Below are 23,014 nucleotides of genomic sequence, written 5' to 3' on the forward strand. Positions count from 1 at the left end.
CTACCCACCTTCTTGAGATTATTGTTCTCAATGATGCTCCTGCCCATCCTGAGCAGCCCTGAGGTACCCAATGCCAAGAGCAGCCCAAGCTGACTGGACAAGGAATTGGTGACCAGGCCCAATGGTCTACATCTAAACTAAAGTTCAACTTATGGCTTGGACTCTGTGCCCTTTAAAGTATTTTCCTGTATCACTGCATTCCAAGAAAACAAGTGAGCAAATGGGGAAAGGCAAACAGTGGAGGCACTGATTACACTAGTCTATTTCTGATATTCCTAATGTGCTTAGTGACATCATCCATCACAGCCAGATGTTAGAGATTGAAATTGAACAAATTAAAAGCCTGGTTTTTGCCCTAGGCATATTTTGCTTTGTAGTGCATCTCATTAGTGTGGTTTCCTTTAACGGCTCATTTAGATTTTGGCCTGAAAATTAGAAATTAAGCAAAAGCTAATTTAAGCAAACATTTTTGTACAGCCACTTGCTGGCACCCCAGAACTTAAGGGGCTTGAGAAGGGTAGAGAAATAAGGGCTTTCTGTTTATCAACCTCACCACAAATTTTTTGATGCTAAAATGTTTAGGTTCTAAATACTGCAAAGGGAATATTTATTTTCTTAAGAAATACTTCCATGAGAATTTAGAGGTCTGAGGTTGATATATCTACCCTCGGTGGCCAATTTTAATTGGCAATATCCCTTTAAAAACAAAGGGCCCTAGCTCTAAAGAGGTGCTTTGAATGAGAAAACAAATTTGGTTTTGAGAAGTTCAGATGCCTGGAACCTGACATATTCAAAGCAGAAGGAGCTTTCCCCAAGAGAATAAGCTTCCAAAGAAACTGAAGGAAAGGCCAACAGGGTGTGGGGAAGGAATCTTAAGAACCAAATGGAAAGCTTCCAAGGTCTGTGTACATGTGAGAATCAAGTCTTAAGATTACAAAACAATAAATACTGTATTTTTCTTTTCTGTGAAGCTCATCAGCCTTAAATTGAAGATGCTTAACCCAAACACGTAGTGTTTTTTCCAGTGAAGCAAACAAAACTCTCACCCTTCTGGTTTCCTTATATATCAGACAGACCCTCACAATTACATTCCAGATACTTCACTGTTTTACAATAACAACACATGATCCTAAAGATGCTCCATGGGACTTAAGTGTTTAATGCTGCTGAACTTTTCTCCATATGCTGCCACTGCAGAAGCATTTATTTCCTCAACAGTTTAAGTGATAGAAGCAGCATCTTCCAAACAATGATCATCTTAAGTACAAGATACACAACTTGTTTCACGTTCCTTATAGTATCCAGGAAATTCCACAAGACCATGGAAATCCAGTTCAGGGCTGATGCTCTGGAGGATCAGTTGAGAACAAAATAGCTAATTGCACAGAAAGCTGAGGTTTTTCCCATCCATGGCATAAGTAAAATTGTTTCTATTTCTACAGAAGATCAAATGGCAAAAAAATGTTTTCACAGTAGTACAAAGTTGTGTGCACAGAGAATATTTCTTTGTTTGGGTATGCAGTACAACATTTTCAATCTGCATTAATTTATCCAAATCAGGAAGCTACTTGTAAGTGGTCCCAGCTATCAGCTCCCCGCCCCTGCCTCACGAATTTATCTTGGTGAAAAGCAATCGCTCTCTTCAGAAGAAAACTCCTTCAAAGAGACATTCCTGCACCTGAAATCCCACTTGCACAATTTCCAACTTCAAAAAAAAGCCTCAAATATCTGTCAGATTTTAAGTCACATAGAAGAACAGAAAAGATGAAGTCAAAAGCCTTTAACTGTTGACTACCTTTAATGCAGAGGTATTGCAGACAAGAAGAGACTTATTTACAAAAGCTTTTACACAATATCAGTGTAGTATTGATGAAACATCCTCCCACACATCACATGCCTAGAGGCACCACAGATTGCTTTGTAGCAGCCTGAAAGTATGCTATCAAATTTCATAGCTGGGAGTTATTCTTGTGTTGCCAAAGGGTCTCCTCTCTGAGAAAATAAACTGTGCATCAACCCCAGAGGTGGCACGAAACTGCACTAAGGAGAGGGGACCTTACGCAGCTCCAGCTGAAGAGCTGGACCTGTTAACGTGTCATTTCCATCCTCAGCCTCACACTGAACACAGGAACTGATCCAGGAACAACAGAAATTCATTCCTCAAAGTTTTAAGGAATAGCTCTTTCAAGCCAGATCTACATAGCAAGGGCAGTCCTGCAAGGTTCTTCCAAAACTCCAGTTTAAGCTGTAGAGGGCATTTCCATGCAGGATTTGGGAGGGTCAGGAAACACAGACAGTACCGAAAAGAACAAAAGTTGAGCTCACTTCTTGTCCAAATTTTCTCTGCTATGCTTAAAGGAAAATAAGACAAGTAGAGCTTGCCAATATTTTTTCCTTATTACATTGTCTTAAAAAATCCACAGTTTGATATCTAAATTATTCATATATTTGGACTCAACACAAAGAGTTCAAGGAAAAACACAGTTCCGAAGTTTGTTGGGTTTTTTTCTTACTTTATTTTTCTTAATAAAACATTTTGGATATTCTCCCCAAAGCTGTTTATTTTATATCTTAAAAATAAGACAAAATGTTTTCATTTTAAAAATATTCCTTTAATGTCTGAACATTCTGGATTAACTAGAAAGGACCATCCACCAGTTTCATAGCCAAATAATAGCAACAAAAACCCCTACCATTTCAATAGCTCTAAAGAATCTGTATTAGACAGATCATGTCCAGCACTTTTGGGAGACACGTTACGAGAAAAGCTGGAGGAGAGCTACCTACAAGTAAAGCCATAACCATCAAGCTGTCTGTCAGTGCTGTCACAGCCTGGCAGGCTGTTGTGACAGTGACACTTGGTGACACTGGGATTTGGAGCAGGGAGGTCCCTGCACTGAAGCAACCTCAGATGGACGAGGGACATTGCACGTGACAAGTTTCCCATCACACAAGTGTGGTGTGGGGTTTCTTAGTGGCTCCAACAGCAGTACCCCATCTTGGTAACTTTTTAAAGACACTGACAGAGTAATTTAAAAGGCTCAAAGTAAATAGGTGATGGAAATAGGGTCTGAGAATTGATTCAGAAGGAGCCTTGTTGGTTTCATGGTTTGGAAAAGTATTTTAGAGGTTTCATGCAGCAAGCCCATTCACTGAAACTTGCAAGTTAAATTCTGTAAATCCAGACCTTGTGCTGAACACACAAATTCCCTTCAAACATTCTTGTGTAACTGGAATAGCCTTTAGATACAAGCAGTGTGTCCCCCAAAGGTTGTCTGATTTATTACCATTTATTATCAGTTGCATAAAAAAGATTATCTCCCTAAAACTTTTTGTCATCTTAAAGTCTGAGGCATGCCTGTACTTAAGGTAGCTGAGGGGGGGGGAAGGTCAAATTATTCACAAGTTTGAATTAAATTAAGCGCTGTGTTTGCTCTGGGATTTAATTGTAAAGTTCCCACTAAGAGTAATGTGAGCTGTGGGGATAGCACATCACATTGAAAATTTATCTGCCACTGTATCAGCAGAGATGCTGCAAAAACCAGGTGTGCATGACACCTCAGTTTGAGCCAGAACCGCAAATGTGCCAATTGCAAAGTAATTCCACGTGTGACAGTACAAAGAGCAGCAGCCAATGGTTTGGCTGTTCCAGGGTCAGGGTCCTGTCCCATGGTTCAAAGCTTAGGCCACACAGTCTCTTTGCATTGTTCTCCTTTTGCATGTTTAGATCTTCTTCATGAATGTATTTCCTGCCATTAACACCACACAACTTTGAATGTTGCTTTCCAGCCTCTAGCATGTGGCACAGAGCAGAAACATGTTAATGCCAACAGCTGGTAACCCAATTTTGATTTATACTGGTGAAAAACAGGCACCAAGTTTCAGTATGGAATGGGTACAACTAAGACACCCAGTGTCTCCAGCACTGAACTCCTCCAGAGTGGTAACAAATGTGAATTGGTTTGCTATCAATTTGGCATAATATTGCATGAAGATAAGTTTTTAGGAATATCAGTACTTTAAAAAGGGTTTCTAATACCTATTTTTTTTGGAAGTGTCTTTTTAATGGATTTTGGTCTGTAACTTAGCAATTTGCATTTATACATGGAGCTATTTAAAACTCTTAAACAAGCTTTTAATCTTAATTCCATTGAACAGAAGGGAGGCAACAACTTCATATTAGATCAGGGTGAGGGACCCATAAACAGTAAGCAGCTGCATTTATTTTTTAGAAAGATCTCGCCTGTTTTCTGCTCACAGATTGCTCTAAAACCATATCCCCACTCAATTCCCAGTCTGGCAGACTTCTAAAGCCAGTTACATTAAAGGTTCAGACTTAGTTAATCAGGCAGACAGCACCACTGTCCCTGTAGCTCTTCTAACTTCTAATCAAAACCATTCTACAGTTCCTCATTTAGATACAGATGAGAAATACCAGATTTCTACAAAACCACAGAGAAATCTCAGCAGCTGTTAGTTTCTAGATTAGTGAAATATAATTGGAAGGTAGGTGCTGATCCCAACTCATTAGCAGAACCTGCACAAACACTGTGGGTGACTGCCTGCCTTGCTCCTCGGTGCAAACGGACCATTAAAGAAACACTTTCTGAAGACCAGAGATAACAGAGGTCACCAGCATTAGGATCAAGGTTCCAGATAATCTTCAAATTAAAGGCCTTCAGGTACAATCAAGTGCAGCTGGCACACATCTGAGTGATAATCTAAACATAATCCGCAAACTGAATTCTGAATTAATTATAACACTAAGGGACTACAAGATTACTGAGCTCCTAATTACTGAATTTGATTACCCTGAAAACAGGGTAGCTATTCACTTAATCTTATCACTTCAGTGCTGCTTTGGACACACACGGCTTTGTCGAACTGGTGTTCTATCTCAAATTATTTCTCTGCAAGTTTCAGCACACAGCAGCAACCTTGGCTGAAAAACCTGAAAACTTGACAGGTGGGTAAACTATCCAAATATTTTTGTTCTTCCAAATATCAATTTCTCAGAATAGGCTGCCTCATAAGTATGCCACCATGCTCCACTAAATCCTGCATAATGAAACAACAGTCACATTCTTCCAGTGCACTGGCTTTTGTTATTACCCGCTCCATCTTAAACTGATAGCACTAAGAAAGAACAGGCAAGGCAAAAGCAGCAATTTAAATAAAAATCTAGGAAGATGCAGGTTTGATTAACATCAGTTTTAGATTACTCACAACTGGTTTACCCAGGCCTAATGCAACTATTTTACTCTATTATAAAGTTAGTTAGTTGCCTGCTAGTGAAATTCTCTACATCTGCAAATAAAAAGTCTGTTCTCTTCACACGTCCCAGAACTGAGAGAAGCATACTGCTTAAAAAGAAATGACCCAGAAACACAGCAAAATGATGTTCTGTTTGGTTTTGGAAGTTAATTTGTTGCAAAGAAGCTTGTTAGTATATTTAAAATAAACCCACATTAGATTCATGTCACTTATGACTTGTAATACAGAACTATGAAGACACTATTTTCATGAACACATTACATCGTGCATTCATCTTCCTTCTTCCATCTAAAATCTAAGACAAGACCTCCATCTAAAATTTCTCATGTATCATAATGGGAGTTGCTCTTCTATTTATACCCTTCTCTTCCAAGAGAAGATTTTTTTTTTAAAGAAAAAACTCTGGCTGTCCAAAACACAGCAACATACCATGCTATGTCCAAGTCCCCTGGATAACAGTGTGGCAAACTTATCATCAGCTGATCTCCAGAAACCTAATCATTTCCTTTAAGATTTGACAGAAGCATTTCATTAAACAAAGGTAGAAATCTGCCTCAAATTGCTACCCAAGCAACAATTTTTCAATAAATAGATGAGCACTTAATTAGCAATACATCTTCATTTAAAGCAGAAGGTAAGCTATGCTAAAGTACTTTCTTGCTACACACACCATTTCATTTCCACATTTTTCCCTCATTCCAGTCTCGGTTCCCACTGATTTATAGTACTTTCTTCCTCACAGGTAATATGAAACACTGTCATAAAAGTGCACTGAAAGAGCTGGGGATGAAAAAGGGATGTCACAAATGGGTCCCAAGGGTGCCGACGAGTCCTGCATTCAAACGCAAGAGATGAGGACTAAGATTTTGGCAGAGCTGCACTTGCCCATTTTTTGAGAGTACTATGAACTGTGCTGTTCATACTCTGTTCATTTCAAGGCATCCTCCCTGCAAGCTCTTTCAGAAAAGCAGTAACCTGGTTGATACAAGAAATACCTTTATTTTATTAACCAAGAGATAGTTTTCCTGAGTTTTTTGTTTTTGTTTTGTACAGCATCCCCTTTACCTGGAAATGAAAGTCTGAAAGTTTTAGTCTGAAATCACCTGTTTTCAAAATTTAATTCAAGGCAGAATCCGGAAAGTGCATTAAGTGCCATACAAATGTACAGTTACTAAATCCCCTGCAAAAATTTACTATCTTAAAACAAGATAAAGAAGGTATAGTTTATAACAAATCCACAATTATTCTTTCCACAGGCAAGAAATACTAGCATGAAGAAACCAGGATTTGTCCAAGGCTATGAGAAGTTTTAGAACAGATCCAAGGAAATAAATCAAATCTCCTGAGATCTAATTCACTACCAAATTTTCAGGAAACATGTTAGCAGTATACACAAACACATTTCTTTAAAAACACTTCAGAAGACTTTTATGGGCTCTCCCTTCAAATGAAAAAACACAGAAAGATGCTTCCTACCATGCCCCCCACCTTTTTTTTTTCACCTCACCATGTTTTTATATTCTGGAATTGTTCGATTTGAGCATTGTTCATTATTTAAAAAGAAATAAACTTTGGCAAAGTAAGTGTTCTTAGAATGAATCTCAAACTAGATCAAGTTTGTCAAGTCTCCAGGGCATAAACATGGAAATAAAATGCACTTGAAACTAAGCAAACAAAAATATAAATATACTGTAAAAGAAGCATGGCCCTTGTGCTCATAAAATTAAAAAAAAAAAAAAAAGGCAAATGCTATCAGCAGGTTCATCCTCTTAGACTGTCGAAACACTCCACATCTCTGAACTGGCAACCAAGAATTCACGCCCCATCTCTGAATCCCATGATGATCCCTTCAGCTTCACTCACTGCAATTCAATACCCTTCACAGCAACCACAAGCCTGGGGCTCAAACATCCAGCTCCAGATCTCAGACAGTGCCACCCCAGGCGGATCCGCAGTCTCGGCGGTTCAGCTCAGCCACCACAGCTACAAGCAGGACTGATGACGGGAGACGTGCACCCACGCGTGGGCTGAAACCTTGACTTTTTCCTCTGCAAGAAGCGCACATGCAAGTCAGAGAGTTGCTGGAGGTTACTCCTAGTAAGTAAAGGAAACATCTGTACCCAAGCAAGACCATCCTCTGGGTTCAAACCCTGTTTCTTTCTCCCCTGACCCTGAGGATCCTGGTGGACATCAAATGAACATGGGCCAGCCACAAAGATGTATCCTGGGCAGCGTTCAGCAGAGGTTGCCAGTAGGTCAAGGGAGATGAGCTCTGCCTTCTATGCAGCACTCGGGAGGCCATACCTGGAGTGCTGGGTCCCATTCTAGGCTACACAGTACAGCAGAGACACAAACATACTGGAAAGAGTCCAACAAAGGGCCACTGAGATGATTAAGGTAGTGGAGCACCTCACATGAGAACAGGCTGAGAAAACTGGGACTGCTCTCTCTGGAGAAGGCTCAGGCTCTCACCAATAGATATAAATATCTGAATGGAAGGTGTTGAGAAGATGGAGCCAGACTCCTTCCAATAGTGCCCAGTGAAAGGAGAGCAGTCAATGGGCACAAACAAAAACATAAAATGTATCGCATGTAAGGAAACATTTTTACTATAAGGGCGACCAGCACAGGTTGCCCATGGAGGTCACGGAGTCTCCAGCCTTGGAGGTATTCAAAAGTCATCTGGACATGGTTCCAGGCAACTGGCTCTGGGTGGCCCTGCCTGAGCCTCCCTGCTGAGGGACAGAATGGCCTCCAGATGGTCCTTCCACCCTCAATCACTCAGTGATACATCTCAGCATCCTTGCTCTTTCTGAAGCTGAAAAATGGAAATCGCACCCTCAGATACTTCAAATTACTTCAAGAAAAAACAACTTTGGTGTCTGATGCTAAGAACTGCTGCATATATTCAGTTTTGTTAAGTACAACAAAAGTTTATGTATGTGCAACAGCCCACTTTCACTCACCTACAGGCTTGAGGTCTTACATATACACGCACTATTAAGAATTGCACAAGCCTTAGCAAATGGCAAGGTAGAGTCTACCTTGGTCTCTTGCACTCCCATGCTGGGCAGCAGCGAGCTGAAGGTCAGTTAGAGCCAAGACACACACCATGAGTACCACATGGGAAGCAGTGCACTGCCTCAGGCCGGTGTAATGAGCCAGGAGTTCCATCACAACAGGAAAGAGAAGCAGCCAGGCTGCACAGATGTGTTCCTTCAGGCTCCTCTGACCTATCTGGAAGAATTCACCTTGCCCACACTAGACAACTTAACACGCAGTCACATGTAACTTACATAAAGCAACGCCCTATAACACGGGGCTTCACAAATATTGAAAGTGCCGAAGTGTTTAAAATTATATATTCCAGAAGCAGCGTAAGGTGTAAAAAGCCCCATTTTGCACTGCTTTGCATCTCCAGCAGCCACTTAAACCAGGACTAAGTAGAATTATCTATACCAACTTCATATACATTCTGAATGAAAAGTGAGCCCAGTAAGGACCATAAGAGTAATAATCAGTCTGAACAACACATTGTTTGTGCTTAATGCTCATTTTGTCCCCATTTGTCATTTAAATGCTTATGTGACCAGTGACAGCAACACACCAGATCACTCGTTAAACAGGAGCAACTTCCTTTTCAAACCTGAGCAAGAAGCAATGTCAACAAGGTAGCAGAGGTTGTAAAGAAACACACCTCTCTGCACAATCACACTTCCCTAAACAGCGGCTAAGAAGTTTTTAAAATTCAAATTAGAACTCCAGATAGTAACAAATTGTTACAACTAGAAAACCTTTCGGCCCAGTACTTTAATTTGAAGATGACATATAGTTTAATATTGGTGCTATAAAATATCAGTGCTGCTTTTAACTTGCTGTGCTGCTTTCCCATCAGATTTACTGCAATGGAATTGAACCAGGGTCATAAAGAGCATGAGTAGTTAAAGAAATTCTATTTGATCCTGGAAATAGTTTCAGAATGGACAATTAAACCCATTTTTCCAGCAACTTAGATAGTCTCAGCAGTCAGTGTTGTAATTTGTTGTAATGTCTACCACACATGAAATATCGTGGCTATCAGCTTCTAGCTTTTTAATGGTGTGATGCTCACAAGAGCTCTTTAATAAAGCCAAGTATAAAAGAAACGAGAAGAGAGAACATTTTTCATTTTCATTTTTCAAAACTGAAAAATCCTCATTATCTTGAGATGAAAGGTACCACTAAGACTTGAATATTGTCTATGATATACAAATCAAACATTCCTACACTAAAATGCTTATCTCAGAGTGACATTAATATAAGCATAACTTAATGACACCAAGTAGGACTGGATATGGATCAAACAAGACTTTCAAGAAGTCTTCTCCTGTAGACTGGGCATGAGGTTGGGACAGAAACATCTGGAAGGAACATTTTGTTCCTCCCTGACAATCTCTGTTCTCCTAATCAAAAGAGACAGGAAGCTTGGTGTATGAGGAATTATTTTATATATATATATATATATACACACACATGTAATACATATATACATGTGCATATATAATACTACAGAGTCAGCTTCCAAGCCTGAAACTCTTTGTAGTAACAGATGAAATTCAATGGGAGAGAACACAAGAGGGAATGCCAGACTGAATTAGTGGGGACAGTTATACCATGTGTTGGTGTCACTCAGGAGGGTCACACTCTAAGCCTATAGACTGTGAAAGATATTTGAGGTAGATTGTAAGAGGAAAGGTTTTAACTGGAACTGACAAGCTGTTATAATCAGGCCTATCTGAATGAGCAGCTACTGCTTTAGAAATATTTACTGCGTATACTCTGAAGCCCATGTAGTTAACAGGACTGAGTCAGATTTTTGTAACAATTCCAGTTTAGAATAACTCCAAGTCACACCAGATGAACAGATCAGAATCTGTCCTTTTATAAGTGACATATTCAGCAGCTTGTTTAGTAACGTGCCTGACATACAAGGCTTCTGGCAGCACAAAACCTTTCATCTCCTGTTGTCCTCTCCAGCTCAAGGATGCATCATAGCTCAACTACACTCTGAGTTGGTCAGGTGGCCAAGCCATCTCTGTCTCCTGATGGGAAACACCACCAAAGAGTAATATCCCCCAGCGTGGTTCATAGGTTACCTATTATCAAGTACTGCAATGGTCAGGCACGATGCTGTAAATTCAAAGAGCTGTAACCTGTGTGGAATGCAAAGACAAAACACAGCTGTCATTGTCAGGCCTTCAGCTCTCCCAGAACAGATTTGCATCCCCCTGACTTTAGATCAGAAGTTTAATTTCGTTTCTTTTAAGTGCAGCATCTTGGATTGCCCTAGAGCTACTTCCAACTCTCATCTGATGTTTGGATGGGGTTCAATATTAAAAGGGCACGTTATCAACTCCTGACATCCAGGGAGATAACTGTGCCTGGAGAATTTTCATTCCCCATGTCAGGACAAAAAAAAATACAATCTTGAGTATGTTGAGAGATACAATATTAAATAGCAGTCTCCATGAATGATTTCAAGGCTCTGACTGCTTGGTGGCTCCAGCCATGTATTGCAGAATCTAAATTTATCATTAAAAGCCATAACCTTTAGTTAAAGAAAATCTAAGGATCAAAACAGCAAAGCAAAGGTTTGATAATTTCAACACTGTCTTCCGTGTAACATCAGACGCTAATTTGGCTCTGCACCTCCTGCAACCTGTGAGTTGACTGAAAATGAGACTTTCGCCACAGATATTATAGCCACCAAGTAAGTGGCAAAGACTAGCTCTTACAAACATACTTAGTTTCAACTTGTCCATCTTCACCATTCAGCACACAATTTTGTCACATTTAGCAAAGGCAGCACAACCGGACTACAGCCACGAGGTTTCCTCACGTAACACATGTGCACGCACCCCAGTCATGCCGCTGGTTACGTACATGCACTCACAAGCAGAAAGTAAAATGCCAGTGTCTGTGTCTGCAGGACGTGAAAAGTCCCTGCTCCTTCAGCTAAATATTAGAACAGATGACACCATCAGTTAATTTGAAAGCTATAACTACCTAAGCATTAGTATCCAAGCTGCCATGCTTATTCCTTAAACCTCTTCTACCCTTCACGACTGCTCCATTTTTCAAGGCTCAAAGACTCCAGTTTAACGCAATAAAGAACAGAATAAAACCAGTCTAAAGAAAAATCAAAATGATAAAACTAATTCACTGCCCTATTTCAGCATATTGGAACACTTATTTTTAAAACTAACAGCTCTGATTCAAAATCTCTAATTTACTGTGACATACAAAAGCCAGGATCTACTCAGTCTTAGATTCTAGTGTTCTACAATGCCCCCCACCCCCAGTGGCCAGAGTATTAAGAACTGTAGGCAAACACCAAAACCTAGAGGAATCAAGGAACAAGAGGAACTACAGCGGTCAGTCTGACGCTTACCAAGCAAGCTATAAGCCAAAGCATTGACAAAGTTTTTCAAGGCCAGAATTCAGAAAGCAGCTAAACATGTATTTGGATGAGTTACTAGCAGAACTCTTTTGCAAAAAAATTTGCAAGGAAGACTTTTGAGAAGTTCAGGATCTTGCTGGAGGATGCATTAAGGGCTTTGCAACCACTATGTGACTTCAGTACTGTTCACACTAGTGCTGGGAAGACTGAGATGAGGCTTTACTAACTTTATGCATTAACTTTAGTCTTTGCAAGACTCTTCTATTCAGAATATTTGTCCTTGACAATAGCCACATCCCCCATGTAGATAAAAGCTTTCATCAAAGGCTGAGTTGGTTCTGCAAGTCAGCAATAAGACGCTGCCTGCCTGGTATCATGTACAATGAAGATACATACTTACACTGTGAAGCATGACAGAGTTTCCATCAGAGACAGGACCTCATCTTACTAGACACCACAAAAAATGCTTAACCAGTCCTTCACCTGCTGCTTCAGTGTGCTCCGTAACTGAATTCCCCTGCTTCCCACTTCACATTCACTGATCATTTTCTTTCTAAGCTAATCACACTTGCGATGTTTAAAGTCATATCACATTTTTCACCCTTGTCTGTTTGTGTGGGCTTGAAATTGAACAAAGAATTTCTCATACTCACTTAAAGAATATTTTATTTCTCTTATCTTAGTCGTATGCATTAGGAGAGCGATAAAGTAGTCTACTATCAGCACTTCGCTTAATATTTAGATCAGATCACGTTAACTGGCAAGGCAGAAGCAGAACTTCCAGATGAGATCATTAAAAATGATGCTGATGAATGCCAAGGAAATGCATTCTAAACAGGTCTCACTATCACACGTGGACTATCATGAGCAAATCTAAACTATACACATTGCCAGCTTTCCTTTTAATAACCTAGATACTGATCTGTGTGTTTGCTCATCCTGTCCTACCAAAGTGCTCTATTTTCTATGGAATCCTACCTTATCTGAGAATCCTGCCTAGCTCTGGCCTCAATCCATCATTACTTTTAGTGAGTTTAGCAATCTGAAACATGTTAGACTGACAGTCCTGGAGAATCAGCTTAATACATCATTGTTTAGGTACATGATAAATAAGCAATCATTACAGTCAAGTGTAGCCTCAGCTCTATTTTGAAATGTCATCTTCTGGGATGGGTTCTCTACAGGCTGTTTAATGGATTCACAGAAAAATGTAAACAGAGTAAAAGGAAAGAAAAATGTAGTTGTGTGCAGATTATAGTGTGATTCCAGTTTGAGCATGTATTAAATATAAATTAAAATACAAAGCTCCATGAAAATGTATGTTACAGAGCAAGGCACTCAGAAGACAAGAAACTAGAAAGCTAAGGTCGGACCCAGTGTGAAAAATGCCAGCCACAGCTTTCAGTATTGGATTCTATATGCACATTTGGGCCCTGGGCCAGCACAGAGCTGAAAGGGAACTTCTCTGAGGTGTTACACCCAGCACACACCACCACTGCGTCTGGCTGGATTAAGTTCTACTTGTGTTAGTACCACAACTGAAGTATGGGCTTACCTAGGGTGATTAGGAAAACATATCATGTGAGAAAGTTAAAAATTGTCAGGTATGGCAGGGACTTGGACAGACATAACAAATTCAGCCTTACCTTTGTCACTTCTCCAGAGCTTTTGACAACCCTTGAAACAGCAGCCTCTGGTCAAAAGCATTGTGTCTTCACCTCTGCAGAACAATAAAAACACATCACACTGTGATATTTTATTACTGACATCCTTTCCCACAAAAGGCGAAAGAAAGTCATGGTGGATCTAAATATGTAATTCTGCATGTAATACAATAGCTGCACCATTGTACAATTTATAATTTAAAATACAGTTTTCAGCAAGATTACGTCTCAACTATTCCACTTATCTTGATAAGGAAAGAGCTGCAAAGCATGTACTGCCCTTACAAAAGCATAACTGATAATAAATACTGTATACAGAAAAGAATTTGCTGAAAACTTTTAAAACACTTCAAAAAATGTCATTAGAGTATGACCTTCTGTCTTTCTTTGTAGCAGTATGATTGTGTCAGAGAAAAAATGAATCCCTTTCCAATTTACTTATTTACTAGTAGCTTCGCAGATTTTCATTTTGTTGACACCAACCAACCTGCACCTAAAAATGATAAAAAAGCACATCCATTCTGCTTCTCCCACTAGCTTATTCTAATGCATATGAGGGCAATTACTTCTTGACAACTCTCTGATGAATAACTGTGCTCTTTGCTAAGCTTGTCACATTGATCACTGGCCAGCAATACAATTAATAAAGTATTGCTGTCCACATTGCACATTAATAACTAGCCTGAACTAGAGGTGGCAAGCCTGATAGATCCAGTGCATTTTAATCTTTCATACCCTGCCAGCTCAGAAGATGAAAGGAAATCTCCAAGACGATCTCCACATGCCAGCACTGGGTTCCATGACATCCCAGTCAGGGTTACAAACTTGAGACCTAATATTTCATCAGTGCAACTCAGTTGGATGTTACAAGCTTCATTTCCAAACATCACACTGCCTTGTGGCCAAAGCATTATTTATTTCTCCTTCCTATTTACACTTCTGAAAGGTAGAATTGATTAAAATTGTCACTTCAAGCAGAATTCATTAGAAAATAATGGTAATAAATTCAGTGGACTCTGAAGTGTTGCTTAATAATTCCATAACATTTAAAATAGAAACAATCAATCTAGGAAAGGTCCCACCTCTCCAATAGTGAAAAAGACGAACTAGAGCTTGGTCATGGGCAGCAAGTCTGGAGCTTTCCCCCAACATTTTACACCAATTTTAATTGCTGCTTTTGGAGTTGTCCCAAGACACAGGCTTGAAGCAGAATATTTTTTGATTTCTAGGATATATTATGATCTGTTCTTTCAGTCAAGTCCTCAGAAGACAATAAGTTCATTTGATACAATAATATTCTAAAGAACCCCACAAAATTGCTCTGTCAATTCTTGGAACTATCTGTGCTTCCATTTTACATTATGAGAACACTTCAACCACGTCTCAGACCTCAGACCAACACCCACATTACCCACACACATCAGGTTCTCTCCTGCTGTGTGTCCTCAGCTCTGCACAGCTTCCAGTTACATGGGGCTGATTGTTTCTGGCAGCCCCAAGGAAATAAGGCACAGTAGAGATTCTCCACCGGAATCAAATAATAATTCTTCAATTGCATAAGCTTTACTAAGCAGAAGCAATACTGAGGTTGTCCCACAGCTAAGACTGTCCACCTTCAAAGTGCAGTTCAAATCTTTTGTATTTCATTTCCAGCTCTAGAGATTTTGTAATAACAACTGGGTCAGAACTGTTCTAACCAATACAGCTCTACAGAGAAACACAAGGACCTTCATAGGTTTTAAGTCAGGAAAAAAATTGCCAAAACCACAAAAAAAATACTAGCAAAACTCAGACTATCTAATCAATCCACTCAGTTGAAATTCCTCCTTAATTGTTTTGCTAATGAGTAAAAATGTAATTTAATATGAGAACTTCAGTTCCAGAGGATAACATGTGGCCAGCTAAAGACGACAAAAATACCAAATATCTAAAAACATTTTCTTTCATAAGAAGATATGCCAAGTATTTGGAACTGTTTGACAAAAATTATACAAATCAGTCACTGCCCCCCAAAAAAAAGAGGATATATCACATCATTCAACATGGACTGAGGACTGTTGCCAATATATTTGCTCAGTACTTCAAAGGTGCATTTTTCAAAGCTGAAGAAAAAAAATAGTGCAATGACAAAGAGAGAACACACAAGCCCAAGGCAAACTCAGACCTCTAAGTAAATACTATAATCCAAAGATTGCAACTCCTTGATCAAAAGGATCAGTTTATTCAAAAGACAAAAAAAAGGCATCAAAATGGGGGTGGTAGGAAGTACTACACACTGGAATACTCACAGACTACCAAAAATACTTAAAGAACTTAACACCAATACATCAATACCATGCTGGCACCAACATACCAAGCACTAGGTTAAGGGCCATTCAGTGGAGGAAAACCCACAAACAAGACTGGCCAGGCAGGAATGTGTCACCAAGGTTGTGTCCTCTTGCACACTGACCCCACGCTGCTCTTGCAAGCACTGATGGTTAGACACCTCAAAGTAAATTAAGAAGCAGAGAGGATTCCTAGGGAGGCACAATTCATAGAATGGTTTGGGTTGGAAGGGACATTAAAGCTCATCTAGTTCCTCCCCCTGTCACGGGCAGGGACACCTTCCACCAGACCAGGTTGCTCAGAGCCCCGTCCAGCCTGGCCCTGAACACAGCCAGGGATGGGGCAGCCACAGCTTCTCTGGGCAGGCTGTGCCCCACCACCCACATGGGGAAGAATTTCTTCCATACATCTCACCTCAATCTCCTTTCTCTCACTTTAGAGCCATTATCCCTTGTCCTATCACTACAGGACCTTGTAAAAAGTCACTCTCCAAGACTTCTCTAAAATCCACTATATCATTTCACTAACGCAACCATAACACTTCCAGAAATTGAAGTAACCTCCCTGTCTGGCACTGATACAGACCACGCTTTGCTTAGATTTCTAAACAAGTCTCAAGTGAGCTATACCTGCATTGCCCCACATCGCAGATATTCTCTCACTGCTCTCCGATTTATAAGGGCTTCGGCTGGAGGGCCCAGTGAAGGCAGGTGGAGGGGGCTGTCTGACACGCCGCTGTGTAAAACCATTCCAAATCTCTCTCAAGTGTTTCCTAAGAGCACCAGGTTGTTTCAGCACACCACCTCAGGTGGAGGCCAGATCAGCACTGAAGTCTGTGTTCCAGCTGATAAGCACAGTCCCACTGAAATACCCGCTCCTCAGGTTGTCAAGGTACAGAAAGCCTTAGGATAAAGCTTCCTAGGCAACCTAAAGTGCTGTGGTCCTATCTCAAGGTTATGGCTGACAGCAACCTGCTCAGCTGTAGAGAGAGATTTGCTGTCTATTAGACTATCTCATTGTGAGCTAAGCCCAGCTCACAGCCCAGGGATGTATTATATCCATAGGCAGTTTACTCAAGATGTTCTCAGCCTCCTAATAGCCCGTTCTGTCTTCAACACCTTGCTTCACACTGCCAGGAATGGAAGCTGTGCCATAAGGCTGTCTTGCTATGAGATTCTTAATTATGCTTTATTTTGTCTTTGGTTTCAAGGACACGTTTAACACACTTAGGCTAACACAATAGGATATCTTATTTGTCTGTTTACATTACATTATATTAAAAGTGACACAGAAGAACCACTGTGGATTTTAGAAGCTTCTTCACATTCTGTTTTAATAGAAAAGTTTAGTAAGGGAATCTTGACTTTCAATAATGAAATGAAAGTTTATCGAAGTGGCATAATATACTGACAGTAGATTGAACCACAGTTTGCACTTAATTACAAAGGTGGCTTTCATAAGATTACCTATGCAAATTAGTTGCCTCTCTCCTATGTGTTGAAGGATTACAGGATCAAAAGACATCTGTTTTGTAAATTGTGAACAGAAAGATATCAGCACCCAGCCATAACACCAGTTAAAATCATCTGTTAGGAGTGTGCCTAAAAGCATTTTCCTTACAACACACCACTTTCCCAGCTTAATGTATCAGTTCAGCTGCAGACATCCATTCTACCATGAAATTTAGCATGCAGCAAACTCATTTGGGGAAAATGGTATGCATGTCAAATATCACTAGGAAGGATATCATGGGAAACAATCTCATAATGGCCCACTGAGGATGGATAGATAGGAGCTGGCAGAAGGTATGACCGAACTGACATTCCTCTAAGGTGGCAGAAGCCTCAGGAAAAAAAACACAGAAATACCTGGAATTTAACACCTAGAGGTTGTGCTATCAAGTGCTGGCAGCACAAGCAATATTAGAGCAGCAGGAACTGGTGAGGTAGCCTAACAATAAATGCTGGACTTAAGAAAACAGCGACTGTTGGTGGGAACCATTATCCATCCACTTGGGAGTTACACCATCAAATGCCAAGTGGCAAAGACCCATATGCAATTCTATATAGCCTGTTCTACTTATTTTGCCACTTTTTCCCCCTCCCCAAGGGAAGAGAAACAAAATTTGCCCTTAGGGAGCCAAGCACTAAAAGCAACATTTAAAAACTTTTCAAAGGAAGGTGTTAAAACAAGCAAATTTGTTTGGTTTTTTTAGTTTTAGAAAGGTCTGTTAAAATCAGTTGTCATAGCAGGAAAAGTCTCCAAACACTATCTAGTAGTCACCCTTTGAATAGTCAGAGGAATATTTTTTCAATTAAGTCTTCAGAGCAAGAAAACTTAATGCAGTGGTAAAAAGTGAGACTGAACTAACCAGTGTTGTCCTACCTGCTCTCCACAAGCCCCAACATGAATAGGTTCTGTCAGCTCACTGGTAAGTTTGTCGCACTGTTCCACTCAAGATTCTTTTTGTAGGGACCCAATTTTTAATCTATGATGTGCTCATTCAAAGCAATCCACTGTTACTGGGAAGGCATGGCCTTGACAGGAGTTCATAGGCATTTAATAGAATGTTTGGGACCTACTCTAGTTAAAGCAGGCAAAGAAGGAGTGGCAATGTATGTTTTGAGTTAGTTTAGCTGTTCAGTTAAGTAAGTTACCATTTGTTTCAAATAGGAATAAACAATAAAATAGGATAATCAAATAGCAGAACCTTTATCAAACATCCTCTCTCTGCTGGAAAGTAACAGATCACAGTAACAGCAGATTCCCACTAAGCCACTTGTGCTGTCAGTTCTGTGCTTTGAAACTGATGCTTAAGACTCCTCAAAGTCTGAGGTAGCTTAGACATTGGCAGGCACTCTAGTACAGCTGCTACAAAAGTGTGTTTTCAAAGCTGCTGCCATATGCAAAGAACTGAGATGCAGAAGGTACCTCCCTCTTTGACTGGGACCTGCAGTCACTAAGAGCTATGTTCTTCAAAGGTATTAAAATGCAGAATGAAGTACAGCACCTTACTGCCATAGGGCTTGGTTCCCCAATGGCAAGACTAGTCTCAGTTTCACCAGGGCTTAGTGAGGCCTGATGTGAGGGATGACTGACAGATACAATGTGCAATAACACGAAGGTATCTGGAAGCAGCTGGGATGAGAGTAGCACAGAGAAGGAAAGCATATTTTTGAAAACACATGCTTTCCAGCAGCAGCTGAAGTTGATCAGTGCTATCCTCCAAGGTCTCACTCAAGTGACTTTTGGTGAACAGAAGCCTTTACTGGTGATAGGAAGTCTTCTGTCCAGAAAAATTCCCCTCTGGAGAGATCATTGGAGAAAGACCTTCAGGAGTCTGTTGCAGCCCCACTTTGGAACACCCTGGTGATAGCCTGACCAGCCAGACATGTTAGCTGAGCAGCCAGAAAATGAAAAGATGGGAGCAAAATCCAGGGTCAGTCAGGTACCCAGTCAGGGAGGTGCCGCCTGAAATCTTTGCCTTGGTGTCTTGGGATGAGGGAGGCCATGGGCAATGTAAGGAACAGTTAACATACCTGAAAGGGAGAAGACTAACTGCAGACAGAGACTCAAAAGCAATAAGATCAAGCAGGTATCCGAGCCTGTGTTGTGTACTAGTCACTGAGCCTCTGTTAACAGCTGGGGAATGAAGAATAAAATTAAACTAAAATGACACAAGCCAGTTTCTGTGCAAAAAGGGCATGTGCTGGTTCAGATAGCTAAGAAGAACACAGCACCCACATTACAAACTGGAATTGTCCATTCTGTCAACCAAATTTAGCTCAGAATCAGCCAGAAGCAGTAAAATAAGTGCTCTATATTTAGTGCCAATGATTCACTATAAATTGTGATACACTTGTTCATGTATGCTGCTTACTGTTTTACAGAGTTGCACTGAAAGGTGCCCCTACACACACTGAGATGCCTCTGCACAAAGTCTTGCTTAAAAAAAATATAGACATATATATATATATACACACATATATATACACACACACACATATATATATATACACATATATATATATAAATATATAGGCACACTGCCCTTGCTGTACCAACATTCTCCCTGCTGTCCCCTCTCAAACAGTCTATCCTCAGGGGTCTGCCAAACCCTGGCACACACCCTTTCCAACGTTACCAGTTTGCCTTGATCTCAGCCCACAGAGAACCACAGCCCTGCAGGGACCTTTCAATATGGGAGGTATTCAACTGGCCTAAAATATTACAGCACCTCACTGCAATACATCAGGTAAAGGCCATGACTGACTGTTTTTTCCACTGCTTTGCTCATGCTGCCCTGTTCTATACCTTTGCTTCAACAGCCTAAGGGAAGGATTGCAGCCAGGAGGAAAAGCTCTACAACACATCATTTTTTCTTCCAAACAAAATGGATACTGTCTTCAAAAGTGTAGTGGTAGAAGTCAGAGCAAAACTTTTTGGTTCTTTGATAAAAACATCCTAAAAATACATACAGTATATGTGTTGTTTTGAACAGCTCAGCAGCTGCAAGTTGACTGTAGGCAGTCCTGAAAGTCAAAGTGAGGGAAAGAAAAAAAAACAAAACCAAAAAACCACACCAAAACCACACAAACAAGAAACTGAAAACAACTCCAAATAGCTCCTCAGATAGTCTGGACAGCTACTCAAGCACACTAACTGTAAAAGAGACTGGACATAGAAGGGTCCATAAGTGCACACTCCACCCAATACTTACAACTCAGTTAAACAAACGTAACAGTGAAAGGGTAATGTGTAGATAACAAACACAGATAATTAACATTGTTAAAGAAGATAAAGTTAAAAAAATGCACATAGTGGGAAGACTGAAAATTATCCACTTTCTTAAGAGACTGGTATTTGGACAGAACGTTGCAGCATGGCTGGGGGCAGGCAGTGTGGGGCTGCAGTGGAACAGCAGGTGCCTTCCCCTGCACTTGGCCTTAAAAGCATTTGTTGGTGAAGGGCTGGACACTTCACCCACAGAAAGATGCATGTTGGGGGGGGTGTCTGTAAGAATGCTCATTACAGGACAATACAAAATCCTTGAAAACTCACGTGATCTTTGTTTTTCTTTAGGTGACAAACTAGGATTTAATTCTCAAGGTTCTCACAAATCAGTATCACTGACTCATGCCTTAACCTAAAAATCTTGCCTCTTGATAAATCTTAAATATTCACATTTTGTGGAGGACCATCTGCCAAGACAACAAAATTTAAGTAATTAAAGTTACAGATCTCTGTCTCAAAAGAGAAGAGACTCACAAATGAAATTAGTTAAACCAAAACAATGAGGAGTAAAAGCAAGTCAGTCCTGACTACTAATGGCTAAGATCTAGCACTTCATTCTGCTGCGCTATTAGTCATTTAATTAATGACTGTTTATTCTGGTGAATAGCTGGATCGCCTCTGGACCTGCCAGTGTACCATGGTCCAGCAACCCCAAATACTAATACCCAGCCCAGAGCCACAGATCATTGCTGCTCAGTCCACATGTGGAGATAGAAAGGAAAGGACAGGTCATGGATGGAGCTGTTCTTTATCCAAATGGAGCACGTCCAATGCCCAGAATCCACTATCAGTTTAGGCTTCTTTTCTGTCACTATTTTTAACACTTGTTCCCTATAAATATATACAGGCACCATTTAAAAGCCACTTTTGTTCAAAGAAATGGAACACAACGGCAGGAAGGCATTAGGCAGTAACGCACCAGGGCAAATGATACGTAAAGGAAGCCTGCCAAAACTAGTTTTTCCTCCTTTTCTGTAAAGCAGAATTTTTTTCCTTAAGCAGTCTCACTTGATGGCTTACATGAGTGTACAGTAAAGAGACAAAAATCTTCATTTTATTTTCCACTCCTTCGGGCTGTCATCAGCTTCACTGCCATGACACCAAATCTCCTTTTACGCTGCTGTGTGCACACACAACTGTCAAACGCCGCAGGGCCCAGCGGCCAGGGCAGTACTCCAGCAGAACTCCCATGGCTCCAGGCCCTGGTGCTCTTTGTGAGGAATGCAGCACTGACTGCAGCACTACACAAGACATTTTCCTTATTTTTTCCCCAGGGCTGTAACCATCAGAATCTACAAGTTTTACTTCGTGCCTCATCCATATGTGGTTTTCCTCTCCAATTTATCATGCACATAATAGAAGCATGCCCCTAAACTAAGTATCTCAAGTCAGGTACAGTAATACAACACAACACAAATACAAGTTGTCTTTATCTTGCCAGGACCACACAATGTGGAAAAGGTTTTTATGGCTCCAGATGTCTGTATTATTGTATATAAAATAAAAGCAGCATTATTTCTAGTTTCACTGGACAACTGACTGGATGTGATGTATCCTCATAGGAAACAGTTCTTCAAAAAGACCATTTTCACTTGAGTCTCAAAAAAAAAAATATGAACCTACTGCTAAAAATCTGTTTTGAGGCCCTGCAACATAAATTAAGTTAGCACAGCAGGGCTTGCACTGTAATAATTTAACTTGTCAGTTCACATCATTGATTGACTTGAAGAATTCACGGGGCTTAACTGATCAATATTAAATGGTTTGGATGGCTCTGCAGGAATAGCCCAGTCTTAATTTGAGGTCAGTTCTTATTCCTTTTAAGTCTCATTAGCAAAACCCAACATAAATCCAAAGATGGGAAGACAAAAGCAGAAATATTAGTATCAACAGCAAGGCCAGCATGATAAAGCAAAATAATGTGTTGTTCAGTTGAACCGCTTGCAGCCCACAGCAATTTCTTCAGGTCTCTGGCATGGAACACAAAAGCTTATGGAACCACTGACAATAAGGAGGAAGAGTCCTGGTTTCTAGGAACCATATTCTCTTTAGTTTGCATTGAAAATCAACCACCAGACCAGATTCTCAGCTGGCACAGAAAGGCTTCATTCTAATGAATTCTGCAGACAAGGCCAATTTCCATCAACTGAGGTGCTGAAACAGCACACCTGAACAACTGTTGCCCTTCACCTCTCATTTTCTCAAGCAACTCCCTGACTGCCTGTCCCATCTCGTGACATAGTACAACATACTGCAGAGACAGAAGGCAATTCAGAGTGAGATGACTACCACCAAGAGCAGCACAGCAACAGCAGCCTTGGCACAGAGCCCCTGACAAGTCCCATCTTAAAGCCCAGCGCTGCAGAGCTACCCCTGGAGTCCCAGCCTCCAGTGCCAGAAGGCAGCACAGCTTCAGGGAAGCCAGAGCTACACAAACTGGGGATCACTGTTCAGTTACCACCTTAAAAGTTATCTTTAGAGGCGGGGCAGTTCTGCCCAAAGTATGGAGAAGTCC

This window comes from Streptopelia decaocto, assembly GCF_964273445.1.
Source record: "Streptopelia decaocto genome assembly, chromosome: 6".
Lineage (NCBI taxonomy): Eukaryota > Metazoa > Chordata > Aves > Columbiformes > Columbidae > Streptopelia > Streptopelia decaocto.